The following is a 14,231-nucleotide window of genomic DNA, read 5'->3' on the forward strand; positions in this document are numbered from 1 at the left end:
GCACAGTTTCCGGAGCAGAAATTAGGAAAGACGCAAGGCTGGGCCACAAACGGCGTCGGACAGGGGTGGGGGCCGAGGGAGCGGGCTTGCACGGTGTCCGAAAATAAAAAGAATTATTTAAGAAAGTCGCGTGCACGCGACAAAAGGCGACGGTACTTTCACAAAAGAAAACGACACCGATTCTCCGTAGCTTCGAGGTCTCGAAATCGAGCCGAGGCGAGTTCGAGCGCGCGGGGGGGGACGGGTGGCTTTAAACGCATTTTAATTCAATCGTTCGGCCGCGAGTCGCGCAGGGTCACGGCACAGGGTCAATCGTATGCTAATTGCCAGCCAAAAGACGAGCTCGCGCGACTTCGAAGCAGGAAGAGGGCCCCGAGGAGAGCCCGTACCTGCGTGGAGGACGATCCGAGGTGTAGCCGCGCTTGGCGGCGGGCAAGGTCTTTGAACCTACGCCGTTCTGGTCCCGTAATGCACCGTTGTCGTTGAATTGTTCTGCATAAATTGATGATGAGCGAATGCGAGACGCGGGACGCGAGAAACGCACGCACCGTGGGACGAAGACGAATCGTCCTGGAAGAGAGCCCCCACGGGCCCCCGGGCCCCGGGGCCACGCCTCCGGTCGACGTTAATTATCACCGATTCGAACCCCGGAGAGAGCCAATCTCTCTCTCTCTCTCCCTCTCTCTCTCTCTCGACAAGAAGACGAATCTCTCGATCGAACACCGTCGATTTATGGCCGCGATCCGCTCGGATTCGCGAGACCGTCTTAATAACGAATATTGTTCGCACGGACGAATTTGCATTGCTCTGTGTTCATACGCTTAGGGTGGATTTATAGTAGAGCAGCGAGGTGAGCTGTGCGGTGAAAAAAAAGAAAAACAAAGAAAATATAATACATATGTACTTTTTCATTAGTATGTGTCGAAATGTTGTCACGAATGTTGGTTTCTTTTCACCGCGCCGCTATCATCGATGCTCGCAGCTCCACTATAAATCCACCCTTACTTTCAGCTTGTTCAACTTGTTAATTATATGTATTTTGTTTTATTTAACTGCAATGTACTATCGAAAGTGTTGAACAAAAAACGTGGTCACAACGAATCAGCAAGTCGCTCTACCTGCGCATCGATGAATATTTTTCACCGTTGAAATATCCGCACGGGAAAACCCAGCGCCTCGACCAGTTCGACCCTGCGAGGGACAGGCTCGTAATTAGGGTTTCCCCGGTGATTAGGGTGTAAATCGGGATTAAGGGACAATACGGCCACCAGCAAGAGCAGGTAGCCCCACTAAAATATACCACCAGCTATATCCTGTAAAGAGGCATGAATGCGCCACCAGCAAAGTCGGCAACACGTCTTTTACAACCTAAACGTGTCTAACGGAAAACTCCACATCTTATGACGACCATTACTCGCTTGCCTCGATCGTGACCTGCTCCTGTGATTTCCCCAGCAATTGTCCCCGCCGAGAGGACACATCGGCTGCCAGCGTACCAACCGTTTCTGGGTGTTATCACGGTTATTCTTCTCCCTCTTCAGCTTCGGAGATCCTAGAAAGTCCTCGAAGCTTTGGCGACAAGTGCCGATTATGCACAAGACCCTAGAATATCTCAGGGGTTTTTCAGCCCTTTCCGGATCTAGCTCTACAACCTTGGAAACATGCTGGTACGATTGCTGGCAGGATGAACGTGTAACACTTCTGACCTGCCCCCTCTTTCTCGAAGCAAACTGACTTCTTGTTTACTGTTCCGAGTGGACAGGAACGAAAACATGACTTTTAAATTCCCTGTGGACTGTTAGTTGCACAGCATTCAGGACTGTTTACAAGGTGTTCGCGCTGTTTCAGTTTTATTGACAGCAGAATGATTTTCTAAGCATATGACTCTCATGAAATAGTTAAGCTGGGCAACATCTGGTATTGTGGGAAATCCCTCTGAGCTCACGAACCGTCGATCGTAAACGAACTTATTTGTTGAACATCCCGTCATAAAAATGAATCGGATCCTTCTGCAGAGGTACCCACACTTTAACGTCTTCCACCGTTAATAGCCCTCGTATCGTTGCTGGTACCGATTTACAAGCTCCAATATGTACAGGCCAATAAAGTTGTTTCTATCTACAATGCTACAATAACCAAAAAAGGTTCGCCGTTAATTGTTTGCGGACAAAAGGGCCAACTGCTGTCCCCTATGATTGAAGCGAGGAGGTGACACGGGGCGTGTTCTAAGATTTGAAAATTTCACGAACGGCCCATGTGCATATTCAACCAACGTCTTCGGCCATAAACGGGCCGTTGTGACGAGGCATGCTGGAAATGGTCGATCCACATGTTTGGCAAACTACTCGCGAACTATGGAAACACCCCCATAAAGCCCCGAGGCTTGGGAAAGCTGGGATTATCGAGCCAGCATATGGTGACAGGACGGGCGAACGAACCGGTAGCAGGTGAGTTTTGTGAGCAAGGCACGATGGGAATGTTACGACTACCTGTCGGTCTACCTTCACCCACGGGGGCCCTCCCCCCATTGTTTCGCGCCGGACCAACGCCATTATCCGCAAGTAGGAAGTGCTACGACGAGCTTATCAGTTTGATAATAAATTATCGCTATCGTGAATTCCTATCGAGCCCGGCAATTACCGCTTCCCCTCACTCCCCCGGCAGCCCCCTTCGAGTTTTGCTCATTTAACGCGGAGCGATAAAATTGAATGACGCGGGGGGTGGCGGCGGCGGCGGCATGAAAGTCCGCCTTAATTAAAGTCGCCGACAGAAATTATGAGCCGGCTGATTGCTCCGGGGAATTTTTTCGGACGAGAGAAACCACTGCTGGAAAATATTTATTGGTTCAGCTTCGCTCGTTCCTCGTGTCGATTTGATACAGTTCTCGTGAGTGCTGAATAGACAGTGTGTTCTGCATTGTGCTGTTAGCGAATGTGATCTCTTTTTAAACGCGTTCTACGAGTGAACGATTCGTTTGAAATCATTCCTAAAAATCTATTCCACGTCGGAATTTCTAATCGTACATTCTTACGCGAGAAAGGAAGGTTTTGTTGAGAGAAAGGAAGGTTTTCAGAATTTCGACAGGTTTTCCAGGTCTCGAACGAAAGGGAGATCGACTCGATACGACGGGGTCGACTTTCTCGAGGTCCTTTTGATTCCGAGGAGGCGGTTTTCCGTGCGGCTCGCTCGTTCTCTTTCCTCGAAATCCAGGACGTACATCGATCTCGGGCGTACGTTTCACCAAAATCGCGCGCGCGCGCGCCGAGCCTAACCGGACGACACGCGGCCTCGCTGTTCTCCCCTCGATCCATAAATCTGCCGAGGTGATCGTGGCGCCACTTCGCGTCACAGATCGCGCGATTCTCTGTAAGGTAAACTGGATACATCGACTGGATCCGGAGACGATCCACGGTGGGAGAGAAATTACAAGCCGTTGCCGAGACGTCTATTTGCCCGTGCAAACGAAACCGGCCACCTTCCGCTGAGAAACAAGAAAATATCTCGACGGATCTCGGTCTTTTTACAAGAGCCGAGATCGGACGTTCGATAGAAACGATCCTAGCCTCGGATCCGATTGATGGGAGCCGACAAAAAGCTGGATGCTTGCGCGATCAAAAACTCGGTTCTATTTAATTGATCCAAGGCAAGTGAACTGTCTCGTCTGTGACGAGGATAATTGAAGACCTTGGCGCAAGAATGGGATGAATAGAACATTCTTCGGTGAGACTGGACAATTTTTATAAGTTCTAAAACAATTGGACAGTTCGACAAGGTCAGAATGTTGCGGGCCGACGCGAGGCGAGATAACGCGAACGTTATCAGCACTTTTACTATTCCTTTCTTCGAGCAGGCGACCTTCGCGGCGGATTTCGGTCGCGTAGCGGTACCGGTCCCGTGACACAAGTAATATCGATCCTCCTCCATCCGCGTCGATCTCTCCGAATTATCTTGCGTCCTTCTCCCACCTGTTCACCTTCTCCGACTCTCTCTTTTCGATGGCGTGCGCACGCGTATATACTTATGTGCACACGTGTGTCTGTCTCTGTATACGCGAAGCAAACGAAACGAAACGGCGCCTACGCCTGGCCTGGCGCCAACAGCGAAAGAAAGTGCGACCGGGGTCGAGGGGAGAGGTCTCTCTCTCTAAATGATCGCCGTGCTCGTTTCTACGGCTGGACCGGCCGAGATGCGGGTGAGATTCGGGGCGAGGACGCGCTCAGGTCCCGGAAACGAGAGGCCGCGAAAGGACAACCGTATCGTATCCCCGATACACACGGCCGTGGACACCGGCGACGATGTACCGGGCCTTGTAATTTGTCGTCACTCGGCATTACGCCGATGAAACATGCTCGAAAGTTCGCTCTGAGGTAACGCGACCTGCGCGTAACCGGGAAATTACGAGCCCTCGCGCGGTGCTAAGATATCGCCTGCAGAACTCGGTTCACAGTTTATGCACCGGTCCATAGGTTCTTATAATCCGTAGGTTACGTTCATTCGTTTCTTACGCGCTTTCAGACGGTGCACTTGAACATTGGTCAGTATTAGACTGCGGATCTTTATGCATTTATAGCAAAATTTAGAAGATGAAATTCGAAATTGTAGAAACAGTTTAGTGTCCCCCTAGAAACCATGCAAGAGATCGTCACGTTACGAGACTCACCCTGCATATCATTTCTCCTGTATTAAAATCATTAAGGGAAGAAGCAACATTCAATTTAGCTTTGATTTCTTGCAATCGATGCAGACAATTTTTATTTCGCATAAAGATTCGCAGTCCAGTCATTATTTAAGTTTTAAAATTCGGAAACTCCTTCGCCAGAGGTTTGCAAGCCAGATCGAAAGTATGCCAAAAGACAGAGAACTCATAAACTGTCTCAGTCGCAGGAAAAGGAGGTTCCCGAAAGGTTTCCTCCCGTGGATCAACTTCCTCTACGACGGGGATATTCGCGAGGGCGTTTCCGGAAGCCGGGGTCTCGTCCTTTTCGTTGATGGTCCACGATTTACACGGCGATAAAACGTTTTCCAGCGAGCGGACAAGTTGTACGAGCGCGTCGTCCACGGTCATAATTCAGAAAATTCGTCCTCGTAGCCGCGGCCGCGGATAACTCATTAAATTTAATTACCGGTCGATAGGCGGCGCGGCGCGTTCACGCGTCTCGCCGGTGTGTATTTTTAATTATTAATAAACAGCGGGAGCGGGTATAAACGGGATGAGAAACGCACGGGGCCGTGCCGGCCGAGTTTTTCCTGGAAACGATCGGTGGGGCCTCGTCGAGTGAGGGGCCTTCCTTGATTTACCGTCGGCCGAGAATAAAACGGTCGTTAATAAGAAAGATTTTCGTTTCGGCAACTCGTAAAGTACTTTCTTAATGTCCCCTATATCGCGGGTAATATTCGGGACAGGTAAGCCGGTACGTACTCGCCTTTGTACGGAGACGTACTCGCAGAAATAAGCGCGTAAGTTACGATCGGACCTCGCCGTATGAGAGAAACGGTCTGGTCAACGTTTCCTTCTTTAGGGGTAGACGACAATATAGTTGTAGAATGTGCGAATATATATATAAATATCAACGCAGCTGAAATTTTCTCGCTGCTTCCAGGATCTTTCCCAGCATTTTCCTTTCTTCCTCCGTTCGTTCCAGCCACTTTCCCAAATGGTGAACAGAGTCTGGCTCGGTTCCTGGAGCGGATAGTCGCGCAGGAAGCACGGCAAAAACCAGATCCATGAAACCCGAGCACCACGTCCCGGCTTCCGCGGAGCTCTCGACAGCGCGGCAGGTGCATGGCCCACATATTCGGCACAAAAACTGGTAACCTAAAGTAACCGCAACCTGCCACGGGTCCCGGAGTGGCCGGCTTGTACCCGTCACCCGGTAAAATGACGAGCTGCCCGCGATATTTTACGCCGACTCGACGCCGATTACAAATTACATTCGAGCTACCGGACGCACACGGGTCCGCTGGGCCCCTCCGGGATGCTTTCGAAGAAAGTCGGGGCCCGTCCGGCCCCTGCCCGCGATTCACTTCGACGGGCCCCGCGTCCCGCGAGCATTGTGCTGATTGTTCGAACGACCACGGGTAATACGAGCTGCATAATTTCTTTCGATGCCCCAGCTGCCACTCGATCGAAACCTCGGCGGTGTGTTTTGTCCCGGCCGGTTTGGCAGCGGAATGCTTATTTTCACACTCGCAACCCGTTTTTGCAACTCAATTTGCCTCTCGACCAACCGGCCACTGGATTCTTTCATTCGTGTTACTCGCTTATTCCGTAAACTCGTTTAAAATTCACATTTTCTACATCCTTACTTTCCCAATTCATTTTGTACTTTTACATTGAATATGGATGATTCTGTGTATGAAGGCACAAGGTTGCTCGGAACGTGCAAAAGTGTGCTGCAGTTTCGTTTCGGAGGAGAAAAAAAAATGTGGCACCGGATGCAGGTTAAAGAAATCCGTGATTTTTTAATGTTTTGGCTGCATTACACACGGGATTCGGGTGCCACCAGAGATAAGAAATCTTTTCGAGGGTAATCGTGAAACGGGGAGTAACTTTCACTGACTTTTAATCTGTTCTTATTGGGAAGTTTTTTAACACCAGCGTCACAGGCGAAGCTTCGACTCTTCCCCAGTGTAATTACACAGGCAATATTCCTCCGAATCGTAATAACCGCTCGATATCAACGAAATTAAAGATAAAAATACCAGTGCAATAAAAGCGTAAGTATCCTATACAAATGTAAGAGTTATAATGCAGGCATAAAAAAAAGGTGAATTGGTACTTTCGCAGACCGAAACGCCGATGTCTGAATATTAACAGGCCGTTCGGCGTCACAGCTTGTATAAACCGGGAACTCGTTAACTGTCTCCGAAATGAATGCCGAAAGGAAACGTTGTCCCGCGTTGCTAATATTTAGCATCTTCATGCATGTACAGCATATGCAAATGCGCGATCCAGGCACAAGAAATTGCCATTTCAAATTGATTCCGATCACAAGGAAATTTTCTAGTCGGTGCACGAAAAAGCTTCGTCCGTTCTAAAAGGCAGTGGAGTGTGCCATCGTTGTTACGTGCACGCGAAATTCTCTCGGCAATCAATTCCGAACATTGTATCGAGCGAATTTTACCAGGGGTAACATTACGTGTTTGCGTTTGTTAAAACGTGTCATTTGAAAGCAGTTTCAGACCGCGAAGCACCGGCCGTTTAGCCGAGTGACGTAGGCTATCCACGCATCCGTTTCCGCAGCGTTGAAACCACAGCGTCACCTGTTCTGGAAGTGCAGCGAGCCGCTGAGGTGTGACGTAACCGTGGGTGCAGCCCGATAAGAAATGCACACGCTCCTGGTCGATCACGAAGGGGCGCGAACCTGCCCCCGGAAAAAAGGGCTGCAAGGAAGTAGCCTGCGATTCGCAGGTGACGGACTGTCGGGGACTTAATCGATGCTGAACAGAGGCCGACTTGGGGGTTTAGGTGAGTAGGAAGGAAGTGAGGTCACCGGACCTTGGCCCACCACGGTCACGAAGTGTAGCAGGTGCGAGCTCCGCGTGTGGGGAGCCACCGATACCGCTAATAGTCGCTACGTATACCGGCTCTGATTGGCCCCTAAACGTTTCACAGTCCTTCCAACCATTCCTCGAAATAATAAAAATGTTTTCCTGTGATCCAAGAGATACAGTGGCCGAAATTTCTATAAAGTCACTGTGTTTTGTGCCCGTGCGAAATCGATACGGGCCGGTTTATGTACTTCTTTAAGGCCTGGTTTATTTTTGTCCAGAAGAATTTAAAAGTTGTTGCACACTTGTCTTGTTGTTACTGGGAGCTCCAATTCAGCTCGAAATTGTGCTGCATTTTTCCCTTCCTTAGCTGCAGACCTCATTAATATTGAATGTTGTCTCTTTGACAATTTTTTATTACTACCTTTAAGATGATTTTTGCCGTAATTTTCACGTAAATTGATACAATCATTAATCACAGTATTTGACCGATTAGTTTTCTCAGCAATTGCGCGACTAGAGCAGCGCATATCTTTATAAGCATCGACTGATGCTTTTTCTTCACTTGTTAGTACTTTTCCTCTCGGCATTCTCGTACACGTGAATCAAATTACAACAAACAGGATTTCTGTGAGTTCTAAAACTAATACTTTTAGAATAGTCGCAGTTTTCCGTAGTTCTCTGCTCAGAATACAGAGAAACACTAAGTGACTTTATAGAAACTTCGGCCACTGTAGTTGAACTTCCTAGCTGTAATGCTCCCTCGAAAAAAATGCTAAATTCCCTCGGATCAGTTCCACGAGAAACTTTTCACTTAGGATCGAACTCTTTTTGCAGGTCGCCCGGAGCTCGACGGTTGCCCATCTACTCGGATACGTCCAGAAATTACACAGGGCACGTATTCTGTCCGGGAGGTAGACGGACACCCGTCGTTTGCTGGCAAGAAAATCCATCGCGACCGGTATGATCGTCTGGATCTGGCGCCGGGTAGGAAACGATCGCGAGACGCCGATAGCCGCCACCGCCGCCGCCAACAACGATGACTACGACGAATACAACAACGTTGTGTCGCGCTCGCGTGCTCGTTCACCATTTCCCAGTGTAGTTGTACGCGTGTGCGTCGTAATCTCGAGTGGTGTTCAGCGTTGTCGCCGTGCGGGACATTAGCGAGTTTCTTCTGCAGCTCACAGGCCCCCGGGGGCAAAGAGGCGTAATGCGGTAACGACATTGATGATATAATCTCCCTTACCCGGCGCGTTGCTCTCCCGTACACGCGAGCGGGGCCACACACAGGCGCGACAAGGGGCCCGTGTGCGTGGTGTGTGCGTGGCAGGGCCCCGCGCGTGCCCTGGCTCACGGATGAGCTACCGGGCCCGAGCCAGAGCTGCTGTGTACTCCATTTATCCCTCTCCCCTTGAGAAAGGGCCCAAGGGAATCGCGGCATGAAACGAGAAACTAATCTTCTCCACCGAGCGTTATGAACCCGCGGGCCCTGATTGTTTTATTCCCCGTCGTCTTGTTGCCCCCCTCGATTCTAGCCTATCCGGCGCACCGGCCAGCAACTCCCATCCGTCAAACGTAACGCTACGATCCTGGAATTTTACGATCCTGGCATTTATACGAAGAAATTGGTTGGGTGAAATATGAAACAGTGAAAGATTTAAGAAATTGGAGAATTAAACATTCGTCTGGTAATGATATACTGTAATAATTAGACAGCGTTCTTTATGCAAAATAAAATTTTTCTGCCTGATTTACATCCAACTGGAGTGAAATGGAAATTTATTTTCTTTCTTACCATGTCTAATAGGTTGACAATAATATAACAGTTTGAAATAAAATCCTCTGTCTAGGATGGCGCGTATCGAACTGTAAAAAATGGTCTGGGTCCGAGTGTGTTCCAGTTGGAAGTAGAGGTCGGCTGATATTGGAAACGGGTGTGATATCGCGGCTCCTGACGGAGCAGCTCGCAGCAGCCTCTAATCGTATCAGCATTCCGGTAGCAATTTTTCAAGCAACCTTTTCGCCGTCATCAATCCGCAGCAACGTTCTCTTATCTGCGTACACCGTGTAGATTAAGTTTCACAGGCTGGAGCGCGCCGCGCCGGCTCGCAACAAGAAAGCGCAAACTCGAGCAACATTTATCGGGCGCGCGCGGTGTCTCGTTCTCTCGGCGAAACAGTTTCGCAAGAGGAGTCTCGGCCGTGATCGCGGGTGGTTCCGTCGGGTTTTTCCAATTACGGGGGCCGCCGCTATCGATACCCGAGGCTCTTCTTATCAGCGCAACGGCCGTGTTACCTACCGCTTCGCTAGCGATTCTTCTCCGAGCTGTTGGTCGCGACCGGGGATCCCTCGTAAATTCGACGGAATGGAGAAAGTCCGGTTTCTCGAGCGCGATTGTGCGGCGACCGTCGCCGGTGTCGGATTTCCGACGTTTATCGTCTCGCACCGGTTATCCGCAATTAACTCGCTCTAATTAAACTCTTTCGCGGCCGCGAGGAAAACGATCGCCGCGCGGATGCTCGAGATTATTTCGTTGATCGTGGTTTGGATCGAGTAAAATCGACTGGGTAAAAGTATCCGGGACACGGAAAGTCGAAACGGACTGTCTCCGCCGAGTGAGAAACGGTAATTGGCGTCTCGGTGACTCTCGGCCAGCAAATCGCGTCCGTCGACTCGTAAACAAAATTACTATCAAAGATATATAATCCTCGCCGGAAAGAAATCCCTTCGGAGAGTTACCCTTCCTCGCACGATGGGAGTCGCGAAGGTGGCATTCGCGGGAGACTCGCCTCCGTAGATGAAGCTATTTTGTCGTAATTTATACGGAGCCCGGTGGAAAGTAACGAGGAAACCATTCGTTAAACGTCCGCGTCTCGTCCCCTTCGCCGCGGATTACGATCTCAGAGGATTCCGGCAGCCATGCGGTATACACAAGCGATAAATTCTCGCCATGGACCCGCCATTACCCGGTATTACGAAATAATTATTGCCGTCGTATAAAAGCCACGCACCGGGCAAGAAACCAAGAGAGACAAAGCCCCCGTGGAACGCCGCGGACTCTCGCGGAACTATTACCGTCTGATTTGTTGAAGAATCGCTCACCGAAGGTGGGCGATCCATGGCTGTATTCCCGACACCCCCTCCGTCGATTCCCGAGGCCACTGAAATTTAGATTACGCACGGCTGCATCGGGGACCTTTCTTTACTGCTTCCTGTATGACTTCGCCGCACGCTGATCGCCATTTCCCGTGGGATTTTGTATCATTAGCTGGTCGGTCAGCCGAACTGTCTTCCTGACAAAAGAAAATTTGTATGCTTTCCCTACAATCATTCAAAATTAATTAATAATGGTACGGAGAAGGTGACGATCTCGATACCATTTTGAAAGTATGTACCTAGTCGAGAAGATTGCATCCTGGCCCGAATAGAGCAAGACCGTTCGAGGCGAGCTGCTTGAATCACGGATACCTTCTCTACGCCTTCGAAATAGCTCTATCGAGGAACGATCGAAGGTCACGCAGGTCGTAACCCCTCACGGAGGACCGGATTGAACCCGGTGGCTACCAGGTGATCGACCACGCCTCATCACTTTGCTCGCTACCGAGGCAAACCGGGGATCCGATACCAGAGTCGGATAAAGGAAGAACCGAGTGCGAGGTGGTACCTGGTTATGATCGTCATTATCATCATCATCATCATCATTGTGAATCCCCTGGAACTCAAGGCGGTCACTCAAGGTCAGTACTCTAGCTCTCATATACGTACTCTCTTGCCGATGCCTCGACGCTGCCTCGCGCTACGATTTCTTGCTGCCTTGTTGCAAAGTGCAGGTTCAGTCGCTTTTTAGTCACTTGTTCGCTGATTCCTGTTCTTCGCCGATGACGATGCGGGTGGATCATGGGAAAATGACTCGGTTTGGTCTGAATCGTCAAATACGAACGCTGAGGTAGACGTGCATGTTTCACGCTTCTTTTGAAATCTTTTATTCTGCAATAAAAAGAACTCGACATTAACTCGTCTCACTGAGGCGGGCTCCTCGTCCCATAGAAACAGCGGTGCTCGAGAGCCCGAGGGATCGTTTCTAAAAGCGGGGATTGTTTGAGAACTTCTCGAACAAATACCGGCATCTAAAAAAAGTCAATCGAAACGGAAACACGCCGAGGAGTTATCTGAGAAAACAGAGAAGAGTTAGAGGATCATGTCTGCGGAAGTGGTCGAGTGTTTGGGCCACGGTGTCTGAGAGATCCGTCGAATCATCGTCGAGCCACCCACCTAAAAACTGTTCTCAACTGTTGGGGATGATCCTGGCAACCGGGTCCAGTGCGATTAGCAGCGGTATCGGAACGAAATCGATCCTGTTTCGAGGCAATAGAATCGAGATTCATGTGACAGCAGGCGTTCGTGTGGCTCGGTGATCGTACTGTCGCGTACACCTTATGGCCTTATGGTTGAATAGGTGTCGAGTCACGGAGCAGAATATGTTGCACGCGCCTTAATTAAAGTAATTTAATTACCTTTGCACCGTGACCGTGAAGCTGTTGCCACCTCCTTACCAATGCGCGGTACAAAAGTTGTCGTACGCGGCGCGCCGCTTGCCGCGGGTCGATTATCAGCGCGGAAAGCGTAATTTACATGCGTTAGCATAAGCACGATTCACTCGCGAACAAGTATTTAACCATAGAACGGCAAACACGGTGCGACGGTCGTTTTTAATTCGCGACTTTTTCTTATCAATTGCTCGCGGAGCGCGGCGCGGCGCGGCGGTAATGGTGCTTAAAATTTATGCGCGTAAAAACACGCTTTCCCTCCCTCCCACTGTATTTTCCTTGATCCGATTTGTATGCAAATCGAGTTTTTCACACGTTTTTTCCGCGTTCTTTCTCCGCCGAGGAATTTTCACCGTTTTGTCGGCGTACTCGCATTCGATTAACGGATCGATCCGCGAGGAGGTGGAGCTGCCGGTGGAAACGGGATCGACCGGGTCACGTTGATAATTAGAGATTAAACGGTTTCACGATCGATGGGACGACGAATCAATTTCGCGAACGCTCGTCTTGCGTCAACGAAGATTCGTGACCGACCCCACCCGCGATATTACCGAACGAAACCGCTGCAAGAACGTTTGGAAATTATCCGTCGACCGAAGTAGCAGTTTACGCCCATTTCAAATTGCAGGCACAGTGCTCTCGGCCGATTACGCAGCCGGCTGGCTCCGGTATAACGAAATGCAGATTCGTTAGTTTTTTACCTGCCTTTCCATCGGACATTGGCACAGGCAGCCCCGAATTGCGTCACCTCTTGCCTCTCGTTAAATACCTGGCGCGCGGTTATTCAGTTTGGCAGTGTGGAATCTTGGAAACGTACAATTTTCACTGGTTCAGCTTCAAGAATACGGTTAAGATTCTTATACAACCGTCAAGATTCGCATACTCCTCTTCCGATCCATCAGAAATCGATCTATCTCCCCAGAAGTGTTGCGGAGAGAGAATCAGCCGGCTGCGAAGACTTTTGTACACAGTCGAAGGCTACACCGCAGCCCTTCTCGCTCGCAAATTACCATATCAGTGCAATCAACGCCTATCGCACACCACAAAATATTATCAATAATTTTCGCGTAATCGGTGCGCAAATCGAAAGGTGGTTCGGCGCAGGGTCGTTCTCCGTTCATAGCTGTCCGCAGAGGTATTCGTAGAGAGCAATCATCGAGAGAGAATGAGAGAGAGAGAGAGAAGTAAGAAGAAAAGAGGAAGGAGAAGAGGACGAGGAACAAGAAGAGGAACGAACAAGATGCTTACGTCAGTTTTCTGATCGTGACTGGCTCCACCCTGCGTTACCGACCGAGGGAGGCCAGACCGTGCCATTATTACCCTATTATATCTTGCATAACAGTAACAGTGAACGAAGTGAGCTATTACGCTGCTCGTCGTGGGGGTGGATGAAAGAAAAGAGGAGAAAGGAGGCCGTGTCTAGGCAGCTGAACCTCGCGAAACGGTTCGAGGAAGAATCGTGGGTCGATGCGCCCACTGTAGGTGTTACTGTAAAAAATCGATCCACGCTGCTGCTAATCGATATGAACTTGCACCTTACTGGAATTAGGAGAACATTGTCTATTCCGCAGCCTCCGATCAATCATTACATCTAATCGTCCAATTTCGCTGGTCTATGGCGTGTCTGGCCTGATGAAGCGATCAGCAATCCGCTTTTTCTTCGAAGCCATTTCCGAGATTCCATCCTTGCTCGGCGAAAATTGATTAGGCATTTTTCCTGAACTTTCGTCCGCGGGACTATTACGGTTGAGAAAATGAGAAATTGTGAATCTCTCTGATCTCGTGGAAAGTTGAAACGGTAATTTATAGTCTCTCGGTGACAGTATTCCCGTTTATGCGATAATGATCGCAGAGGCAGTTGTGTGCGGAAATTAAGGTTAAATGACGTAAAGTCCCACTGAAGGATTTTGAAGGATCGATAGGAATAATGACCGTTCATCGTATCAATTACACATTAAGCTCACCTGTCTGTCGAAACGCGATTCTTTCAAAATTCCATCATTTATCAAATCCTCGTTCACCGTTTCCAACAGCCGAAATCCTTATAAGACGTTCTATAGCGATTAATGGGATATCAAACTCTCATCAACCAAGTTCGAGCTCGACGTAAATCCTATTGACAGATTTACGAGTTGAACGTACTCCCGAGAAATAGGCAAGATTCGATTCAATAGAGAACACTGACAGTGA

General features: G+C 49.4%; 1 long non-coding RNA gene across 1 annotated transcript in view; it reads left to right on the plus strand.

The window, feature by feature from the left end:
* The window catches only part of LOC143211392 (uncharacterized), a 39,078-nt gene extending 29,835 nt beyond the window's left edge, over window positions 1-9,243 (plus strand). Inside the window, exons 2-3 of the long non-coding RNA XR_013009452.1 lie at window positions 7,177-7,468; window positions 8,329-9,243. This is a non-coding gene — a long non-coding RNA (uncharacterized LOC143211392). The remainder of the gene's footprint in view (window positions 1-7,176; window positions 7,469-8,328) is intronic.
* The last annotated feature ends 4,988 nt before the right edge of the window (window positions 9,244-14,231 follow it).

The sequence above is a fragment of the Lasioglossum baleicum genome, chromosome 8 (assembly GCF_051020765.1).
Source record: "Lasioglossum baleicum chromosome 8, iyLasBale1, whole genome shotgun sequence".
Taxonomy (NCBI): domain Eukaryota; kingdom Metazoa; phylum Arthropoda; class Insecta; order Hymenoptera; family Halictidae; genus Lasioglossum; species Lasioglossum baleicum.